At 32.7% G+C, this 10,694-nt stretch overlaps 1 long non-coding RNA gene across 5 annotated transcripts; it reads right to left on the bottom strand.

Annotated features, from left to right (window-relative positions):
• Positions 1-1,743: 1,743 nt before the first annotated feature.
• On the bottom strand, positions 1,744-9,800 carry LOC143199026 (uncharacterized). 5 transcript variants are annotated; one of them, XR_013006329.1, is made up of 2 exons: positions 9,625-9,800; positions 1,744-1,953 (listed from the first exon to the last, which is right to left on the bottom strand). It is a non-coding gene; the product is annotated as an uncharacterized LOC143199026 (long non-coding RNA). The 5 variants fall into 5 exon arrangements; XR_013006326.1 differs by lacking the exon at positions 1,744-1,953 and adding an exon at positions 3,264-3,475 and having other exon boundaries at positions 9,625-9,790; XR_013006325.1 differs by lacking the exon at positions 1,744-1,953 and adding an exon at positions 4,079-4,296 and having other exon boundaries at positions 9,625-9,786.
• Positions 9,801-10,694: the final 894 nt, after the last annotated feature.

Raw genomic sequence — 10,694 nt, forward strand, 5'->3', positions numbered from 1 at the left:
AAAAAATTATAATAATAATTAATTATTGTGTTATTGGAGATCTTGATTACGAATGTCAATCACAAACAACTATATACGTAACACAAAAAGAAATTATATTTCAAAATTAACGAAACTAACTTGGTACAGTAAATTAAACAATATGGACAATAAAATATAATATGTATAATAATAAATTGTAAAAACCTTTGAAATAATTAAAACACAAAGCATCTTAAAAGAGACTATATCTCTTGATGGATAATACATGTTAAAAAATATCGAATTTTTTTTAATTGCAGATATCGGGGTATAGCGATCTTGAGGCATGTCGAATTTTACATCGTGGAATAACGGTCAACAACGGGCGGGATGCGACAACTAGAACACGATAACGAATAGCTGGCAACCCCGAGACGTTTATCTGGGATGTTATTGAAGGGTATTTCGGTCATTCAGTAACCGACCATCTGTTGGTTTAGACGTGCCACCATCGACTGCCCAAGCCTCGTCTCCAGGTAACACCGCTGCCATCCGTTTTATCTTATCTATTTTGTATTTTCTACATTTTTATATTGCCAATTAATAACAGTCACATAATGTAAACACCACTGTTTATTCCGTTTTTACCGCCATTCACCGAGCCCATATCATTTACCCTAAAGGGGTATAACAAGAATTCCTTTTTAAAGAAGAATTAACACAAAAAAAAACTGTGCAGCTATTATTCCTTTCCTATAATATTATGTAAATAACTAATTATATCAAAGCAAAGATTTATTCCATAAATATTGAAATAATATAGAGTAACCGTAACGAAAGTTACTAATGATGATAAATGTTGGATTGATTGAACGCCTATGTCTATTATATATTATTGAAAAATCTAACAAATCTTCTAAAATATTTCAGAGATATATAGTTTGTTTCAATTTTGGCTTAGTCCATCAATTTTCATATATAGTTTAATACAGTTATATGTAATTTTATCAGATATAGCTTGTTTCTATATACTAACTCATTTAATAACCCATTGGTTTGACTGCAAATCATAGTTTAGACTCCAGTCAGATATGTGCCTAATTCTAAACATAGCGCTACTGCCGAGATATTTCTCATATTTTCTAGTTTTGTGCTGAATACATCTCGGTTAATCAACCAATTTTTAAATCCATATCCTGTACGTTGGTTACAATTCCTATTGCTAAAGAACTTTCTGGATGTCATTTTCATGAATCTATTTCAAGACTTGTACAACCATATTCAAATCCAGAATTCAATTATTTTTCTGTTCTAATTGAAGGTGAAGATCTTATGGGCTTTCAACATTTACTTATGGAGTTATTTTGTTGCTACACTTCTCAAAAATAACATTTTATTGCTACACTATATTTTATTTACTTCATATTAAAAAGATACTTTCAATTATTTAGAAACATCATCACTAATTTATTGAAGAACATATCAGCCTTGCAATAATTTATACTAAAACAATCTGTAGTTACTGTCACTATATTAAATATTCAGACTAATTGTTCATTTTGTTCGGAAACAAATTATTACAGATTGTTGTTAAAATTATCATATGACCAATTGACTAGCGTCGTCCTGACCGGATGATTCCTGACGTCCATAAAATAACAGGTAGCTTAATGATGCTGAGCCCTTGCTGAGCAACTGTGCAAGGTCGATGGACCAACTAACATACAGAGTGTATCCACAAAACCAATTATCCCATTCGAGCTGACATAATAAAATACAGTATTTATTCTATTTTCATTTATTAAAAACTCCATTAGTTTATTGTTTATCTGCATCTTACAGGATGTTAGATGCAACGACAATAATTCTGGCCAAATTCGCCTTTAAGGCTGCAATCTCCTTTAGTGTTCGGATGGTTTTCTTTACAGTGAAGTTGACAACTGTTCAGAAATTGGCATAAGCTTACGTCAAACGGTAAACCGGTGGCTTCAACTAAAATTAAGAAAACAAATTGTTAGTATTGGAGTAAATATAGGGTTTAGAATATTTTCTTTAGTTAAAAATTATATAAGTTTAATATGATAAAGCTTAATATTCAAGAAGTGGAGCTTTTGATCGATGAAGACTCGTTTTAATATCTTCTTAGAATTACCTGAGTTAATTTTAGATGTGACGGCAAACGCCTAAAAGAGCCAGTGGTTAGCTGTGCGGGCTAAGAGTTTAGCTCGCCTATGATAATGTACTAGGATCGAACCTCATTAGACTAAAAGTGGTTTAAAAAAGTTTATTGTATTAAATAAAGGATAATATTCGTAGAAATTAAAAGTGATTTTTTGAAGTCAATGCGACTATAAATAAATAAATTTGAAGCTCTAGGAATGATAGATAGATGACAAAACTGTTAACATCAATTGCCAAGTGAAATATCCATAGGATCTTGTTCATACTGTATATTTTCTCATTGTTCGTCTAGTGTAAATCCAGCCTATTTTTCAGCACTAAATACAACGACAATAATATTGATTGAGAATGTTTTTGGTACTACAATGACCAGTGGTGTTTGGATCATTTTGCTGACAATTTTGATAACAATTGGATGAATATTGACACCTGAAAACGTTCAGAGAAAGTGTACCTGTCCACGAATCTACGAAAAATGCACAATTAAATGAATAAAACAAAATATTTTGATATAAATTTGTCTCACAGGATTATTCACGAATATAAAGTGTAGGTAACTGAGAAAACAGAGAAAATGGAGCGTTAATATTAAGATAATCAACAAAGATAACGTGCATGAAAGAAAAAGACAAATATATGTTTATAAAATGAAAATCAAATATGAATATAAGAAAACCGTTAGAAATTTAATGGACCTTTTTAATTACATTACGTTTTAAGTTGTTTAGACTTTACTAGAAGTATTTTGATTACAACCGCCTAAAAGACCCGGCTGATAACCGTGCGGGCTAAGAGTTTAGTTCGCCGACATTAACGTACTAGGACCGAATCTCGCTAGGTCATTTAAAAAGGTTTGTGATATAAAATAAAGGATAATGTTCGGAATAATTAAAAGTGATTGTTTGAAGTCAGTGCGACTATAAATAAATAAATTAAAACTCTGATAATAATAAACAAACAAGGAATAGCAAGACAAAACTGTTAACATCAATTGCCAAGTGAAATATCTACAGGTTCTAGTTCATAGTGTATATTTAATGTGGCCTTATAAATTTCTACATTTACCTAGTAATAAAAAATGTTATGACAATGTTATAAGGACTCACATGAAATGCTTAATACATTTTTCATATTATTTATTTCTCATTACAAAAATATCAGTTATTTTTATATGATTATTATTATTATTATAAACAACGGCAATAGTTGCGTTGTAATTCATCTTTTGCTGAACAATCTGCTATAGTCCCTGGAGCCGTTTCAGCACAATGATGCTGACATTCTCGCAATAATTGACATAGAACCACTTGGTACGGAAGAGAGCTGGCTTCAACTGAAATAATTAAAGTATATAATTTAACATAAAATAAAAGTTTAGGAATAAAATGTGCTTATTTCTTCATGATATTAAAAATAAAACATATTAAATTATAATGTTTGTATATTATGTATGTATGCATTTAGATGCAACGAGTGTAATATTAATTAAACATGTTTTCGACTCTATAATCACCAGTAGTTCGATCTTTTTGTTGACAATATTAAAGACAGCTGAAGAAGCATTGATATATAGCCACATCAGAGAAATCAGCCTGTATCCACAAAAATTGAATGCACATAATCTCATAGGATTATTTAATAATATAATGAGAAAGTAACTGAGAATAACATTAACCAAACCAACAATCCATAATTTGCAGGAATAAAATGAGATAAATATATGTATATAAAATGAATATGGGTAAACGTTTATAGATATAGTCGATATAGCAACAATACAGATTCTATGATCACATAACGAATTCACCGAGTATTTCCTGACATTCATAAAATAATACAAGTAGCTTAATGATGCTCAGCCCTTGCTGACTAACTAACTTACAATATATCCACAAAACCAATTATCCCATTCAAACCGCTGTAATAAAACATAATATTTATTCCAATATCATTTATTCAAGCAATCTTCTCCAATGTATTTTATATTCATCTAGCAAATTACAAAGTGTTAGGTACAACGACAGTAATTCTGGCCAAATTTGTTTTTGAGGCTGCAGTCAGCTTTAGTATTCGGGTGGTTTTGTTCACAGTGACGTTCACAAATGAACAGATATTCGCACAAGCTCACCTCGAGAGGTAAACTGTCAGCTTCAACTAAAATAAAGGAAACATATTATTGGTATTGGAATTAATTCGGATCGTTTAAAAGACATCGCTTAGATAACACAGCTAATACCATAATTAAGCATCAATTACAGTATGTTTTTATTTTTCAGACAGCCGACGACAACACTCAGTGAGACCGAAATGGAGATCTTGCACGAAGAAAACTAATTTCAAACGCTGCGAAAAATTACCTAAACAATTGGGAGCTGATAGGAGTCAACAGAGGGCACGCGACCACAAATGTGACGGATGATGAATGATTGAACAAAATAACTTATCATTGTTGATAAAATACTGACCTATTACAACAATTCCAATCACAAAAAGACATAGGCTCAACTCAGTGAACTATTAACATTAGTCGACAAGTGAAATATACGCAGGTTCTAGCTCATATATAAGTTATACATAGAATTTAAACAACAACGGCCTAAACATGCTAATTAAATAATTTTAATAAGGGAAATGTTAAAAGGGCCTAATAAATTATTTAGACTATCTATTTTTCGTTAAAGAAGGTTATTTTATTATATTATAGTTTTTATTTTATCATTATTGTTATTATAAGCAACGACAATAGTTCAGTTGTAACTCATCTCTTGCGGAACAGTCTGCTAGAGTTCCTGGATTTGTTTCAGCACAATGGCGCTGACAATTTCGGAAAGATTGACATAGAACGACACGGAACGGAAGAGAACTGGCCTCAACTGAAATAATTAAAGTACAGAATTTATCATAAATTTATAAAATATTTAGAATTAAAAAGTACACATTACACATTTCTTAATATTATTAATATCGTTTTTCGTCTTTTGTAGTCTCCTTTTTACCAACTAGCATTTTTCTGGACTGAACCTAACAGGTCAATTGAAAAGTCCCTGACCTACCATAGTAAAACACATTTTTCTGGAAAAATTAGTTTTTTTTATTCAATAAGGATGATACACTTATTATAGCGACCCTCCAATTTTTCGATACCACTTTTGTAGTACGATTTGTCCTTTGATTCAAAATGGGCCTCAGTTTAGGCAATCACCTCTTCATTCGACGAACATTTCCTCCAATCGAGCATTCTTTTGAGATCTGAGAACAGGAAATAGTCGCTGGGGACCAGATTTGGAGAATACTATGGATGAGGAAGCAATTCGAAGCCCAATTCATGGATTTTTGCCATCGTTTTCACTGACTTGTGATGCGGTGCATTGTCTTGATGAAGCAGCACTTACTTTTTCTTCAAATGCGATCGTTTTTCGGCGATTTCATCTTTCAAACGGTCCAATAATGTAATGGTCGCTGTTGATGGTCCTTCCTTTTTCAAGGTAGTTAATGAAAATTATTCCATGCGCATCCTAAAATACAGACGCCATAACTTTTACCAGCCGACTGTTGTGCTGTGCAGTCCACTCCAATAACTGTCGATTGGACTTGGAGAGTGAAATAATGGAGGCATGTTTCATCCATTGTCCCATATCGATGCAAAAACTAGGGTTTAATACATTTGATCAACTTCAAACACTGCTCCGAATCATCAACTCGTCGTTATTTTTGGTCAAAAGTGAGCTCGCGCGGCGGCACCCACTTTGCACAGAGCTTTCTAATACCCAAATATTTGTGAATGATATACGTACATGTTCAGTTGATATCTTTTCGACGGTAACAACCTCTTTGGGTGTCCACTGCCTTCACCGTCTTCGGTGCTCATTTCACCACGTCTAAACATAGCATACCAATCCTTGATTGTGAATTTTCCTGCGGCAGTATCCGAAAACTCGGCATCAAGTCAAGTTTTTGCTTCAACTGTATTTATTCCCTTCAAAAAGAAATATTTTATCAACACGCAAAATTCCTTTTTATCAATTTTTTTCACAATAACAAAAGTTGCTTCACTCACAATGCTATAATTTACAAACTAATGATCCGATAGCTGTCAAATTGATACACGCATCTTTTGAGGGTCAGAGCTAACTAAAAAACATATGGATTTAATACTAGTTGCACCATCAATGTGTAAGGCCGGGGAATTTTCAATTGACCTGTCACCATTTAATGTTATCTCGGTAAACTACTGTCGTCGATATTAAGCCTACTGACTGGCGAGTAACCAAATTAGAGACCATCACAGAAGATCTGTATCAGATTACTAGCGTGACTGAGACAACTAAACTGTGACTATTTCCTTTTCAGATTTTACACTCTTGCCTTATGAACAATCCCAACTATACCCCAGCAGAATTCAAACCCTTATCTATAAATGAATAGACGAACCGCCCTGTCTTATTAGCCAGCTATTATTAGAAATAAAACATATTCAATATAATGCTTATATTTATTAAGAATTCATAGCTATTTTAATTGTTCGTTTAGTGCAAATCCAACGTATTTTCCAGCATTAAATACAACGACAGTAATATTGATTGAGACTGTTTTTGGCACTACAGTCACCAGTGGTGTTTGGATCTTTTTGCTGACAATTTTTATAACAGCTGGATGGATATTGACATCTGATGACGTCCAGAGAAAGTGTGCCTGCATCCACTAAAAATGCACAATTAAATGAATATAACATATATTTTGATATACATTTATCTCATAGGATTATTTACTAATACAAAGAGTAGGTAACTGAGAAAACAGAGAGGACAGAACGTTAAGATAACCAACAAACATAACGAGCATGAAAGAATAAGAGAAATATATGTTTATAAAATGAAAATTAAAAATGAAAAATTGTTGTAAATTCGTTATTGATTTATTAAATTTCGACGCAGTAGCAAAAAAAACCTAATCGAAACTATAATTAAAACAATAACGAACGAATGAATAACGTATCGTTAGCACTACAAGAAAATAATTTTGTAACAGTCGCTCAAATGTAAGGAATCTGACACTGCACTATCCAAAAATCAATTAATATTATTGATATCTAATAGTCGAACTAAACTACGCATTTATTTTTATAAAGAACTGCCAAAAATAAACCAATTCGTGGATTTAACAATATGTTTCTTTTTCGGAAACATGACAAATAACACAAAAATGCGCAAGGATTAAGATGTACATACTTTGAACATAATAAATATATGTAATAATGTAAATGTTCAAACTAAAGCTTGAATCTGAAAAATGTTTCCAATACTAATTCACGGCTGTTCTTAAACATCAAAATTAACACCAAATGAAATTTATGAAGATATAAATAAAGAACAATATTTAAAAAAATAAATTCTATACATAATATAGCATCATAATGGATAAACAATGGATTAATAGAGAGAGTAACAAATATGATAAACAATAGTTTCGAATTAAAATATAACACTCTAAACACTCTTTTAAAATTGAAAACAATATTAAGTCATTGCAGATAACATGAAATAATAACATCATATACCTTCAAAGTCCAAGGAGGACCACATACAGGGGATAGAAATGTATAAAATATAGAAATAATGTTAGGAGCTTTTACAGATGACGTTATAACAATTGATAAGCCAAAACGTCTACAGATAAAAATAAATTGATGGAATATGATGAAATTATGGGATAATAGTAAATAAAAGGACAACGAATTTAGGTAATCCTATCACCAGGAGAATCAGAAGCAAGAAATATCCAAATTGAGGATATAAAAATAGAACAACATTTAAGTATAGACGGTCTAGATATCGAAAATAGTTCAGGAAGCCAAGAGACGGAAACAAATTCCAGACTAAAAAAAACATGTATTTGTTCTTCGCTATAATTAGTAAATTCATTAATAAAAAGGAAATACCAAGAAAAACTACTAAAAACTACAAAGTTCGGTTGCGAAACGCATGTATTGTCAAAAGTAGGTAAAACATAAGATACAAACAGTAGGAATAACATAACTCAGAAGAGTCAGGAGTGTAAGAAAGATGGGCAGCGTCCAGGTAAAGAAATAAGAAAAAATATCAATATTGAGTCAGTAGAAAATACATCGAAATAACATTCAGACACAACAGAGCTAATGGGAACATAGCACATAGCACACTTTTTTTTTGGCGTGAAACCGATAAGGGTAATCCTGTTACGGATACCTGGTCGGGAGTCGCAGGAATAAGCGAGTTGGACTCAACTCCAACCTATCAGCTGGTCCTATGATCCTAACTGATACATCTTACTGTTAGTAAGGAGGGTGCCCGTAACCGGTAGCACCGTTAAGAGGCACAAGGGCCAAGCAAGGACGTGGCGTCGTTATCACACCATGCAGCTTGCGGTACCTGTGTTAATCGCTCGCCGGAGAAGGTCGAGACAATTTGGAGTATGACGGGCGGTGTCGGCTGTGATAGAATAAGGCCAGGAAAAGCCGAATGAGTTATTAGCCTAAAATATCGGCCAGCTCGGTAATACATTTATTGTCCGAGAGACGAAAAGTGAAGAAATATCTCGAGTAGAGCTCGGTTATAAATTCATGAACTTGGGGGACGTCTGTTTCTCTATGAATTTGATTATTCCTGTCGAACCAGGGGACACTGATTATTCTGCTGAGAATTTTGTTGTGAAAAACTTGAAGACGTTCCACCTGGCTAGGTAAAACGTATTTTAGATAGACAATGGAGCCGTATAGAACGACTGATCGAACCAGCATCTTGTACAGGAGAGATTTTATTGCAAGAGGAAGCCTGCTGGACCGGTTGATGAGGGGGAGTAGCAAATTGACAATACCTGGACCTTTCTGGAGGGGCCTTTGAATCAGGGAGTTCCACCTAAAGTTGCGATCGAAGACCAGACCGACATAAGTGGCTTTTCTGACGATGGGATTTCAGCGTTCTCGATCATAAAACGTGAAATGCTCGGTGGGTTTTCTGTGGACTGACTTGCAACCTCCAAAAAGAGTCTGCCTTCTATGTGCGGTGCTACTCTTGAAGAAGTTGAAGCACACAAGACGGGTAAAGAGAACATGGGAAGAGAAAAGAGAGAAGAACAGAGATGATAAAAATCAAAGAGCGACCTCAGATGAACATATCAGAGAAATACTTAAGATGAGATGAAATAATAGAACAGTCCAAGTAAGAATCCGAAATACATCCGTAAAAAATATAATAAACGGCATTCAATTTAGAAATGATATATCCTATAAATTTAGATTCAAACTAAACTCTTTATAAAACTTTATTTAAAATTATATGCGAACGTCAAAGCAAGATTGCAGAAATTAGATAAGAAGCAATGTTGTTAATGGCCACAAAATGTTTATTATTTTGAGTACTGTCTACAGTAAATAATGAACTATAAATCACATTAAACAAAAATGTTCAGTGTACTGTACTATTTAATGAAACACTTTAAACTCACCATAATTTTGAACCGAAAACACTACAAAACAAATAACCAAGAAACCGAAAACGCCCTTCATATTTTCCGCTTTTACTCGATGGAAAACGTGAAAAAAAAACAGCTAAATGCAACGACAAATATCGATGATGCGGATATGTGTGTGTGTATGTTTCGATTTACACGTTTTGCTTTCCTTAAATACTGTGGCAGACCATGAATAATTCAGAAAAAAGTCGGCGGCGCACGGGGAATTACTTTGTCTTGGGCGTATCGCCATGTCGAATATTCGAGGAATCGTACATCCAACAATAATAAATTCGAAGGAATTGTTATGTTAAGCGTAAGGTTATCAAAACAAATGTTTACTACATGGAAAACGTTACATGTGCAACATGTTTTCGGTTTTAGTAAAAATGGGTATGGTATTTCCCGAATTTCATATTCCCTTTACCTACTCACTTAATCCCTTCGTCCTTCAGTACTAAGAGGGAGCGATTGAGTTAGAATATACAAACATATTTAACGCATTGTTTATTTGTTTATCTGCCCTACCCTGTTTATTTTTTTATTGACCTTTTCCTTGTTTATTTGTATGTTTTCCTCAAGCTAAGCGACATATATAAATAGTTTTGTATAATCTCCTTCATAGTAGACTAAACAATAGTATTCGAAAATAACAATTTATTATAACTGCAAGGATATTTTAATGTATTTAAGGTAATTCAGATTCATTATTTTATTCAGATCAAACTTTCTTTATTTATTCGACAAAAGCCACAATTAGTAAAATATAAGTCAGTACATGCTAATTTATTTTTATTATATCATTATATTTGTTGTTTAATTTAAACAATTTTGCTATCAAAGTTCATCAAACACCAGAAGTAGCAAGTGATGATTTTGATGTCAATGACAAAGAATTTTCTGGAGGATCAAAATGTTTAGAAACAATGAATTTCAAAGTCTTAGATTTAGAGAAAGTCAGACATGGAAAAATAATAATAAAAGAATTTAACATTGAGGTTTCATTGCTGGTCAGACAAATTCAAAAACATAATTTAATTGGCTTATTGTGACTAACGATGAAA

This window comes from Rhynchophorus ferrugineus, unplaced genomic scaffold (genome assembly GCF_030347505.1).
Source record: "Rhynchophorus ferrugineus isolate W39M unplaced genomic scaffold, kcgeb_rfMv2 rfM6, whole genome shotgun sequence".
Classification (NCBI taxonomy): Eukaryota; Metazoa; Arthropoda; class Insecta; order Coleoptera; family Curculionidae; genus Rhynchophorus; species Rhynchophorus ferrugineus.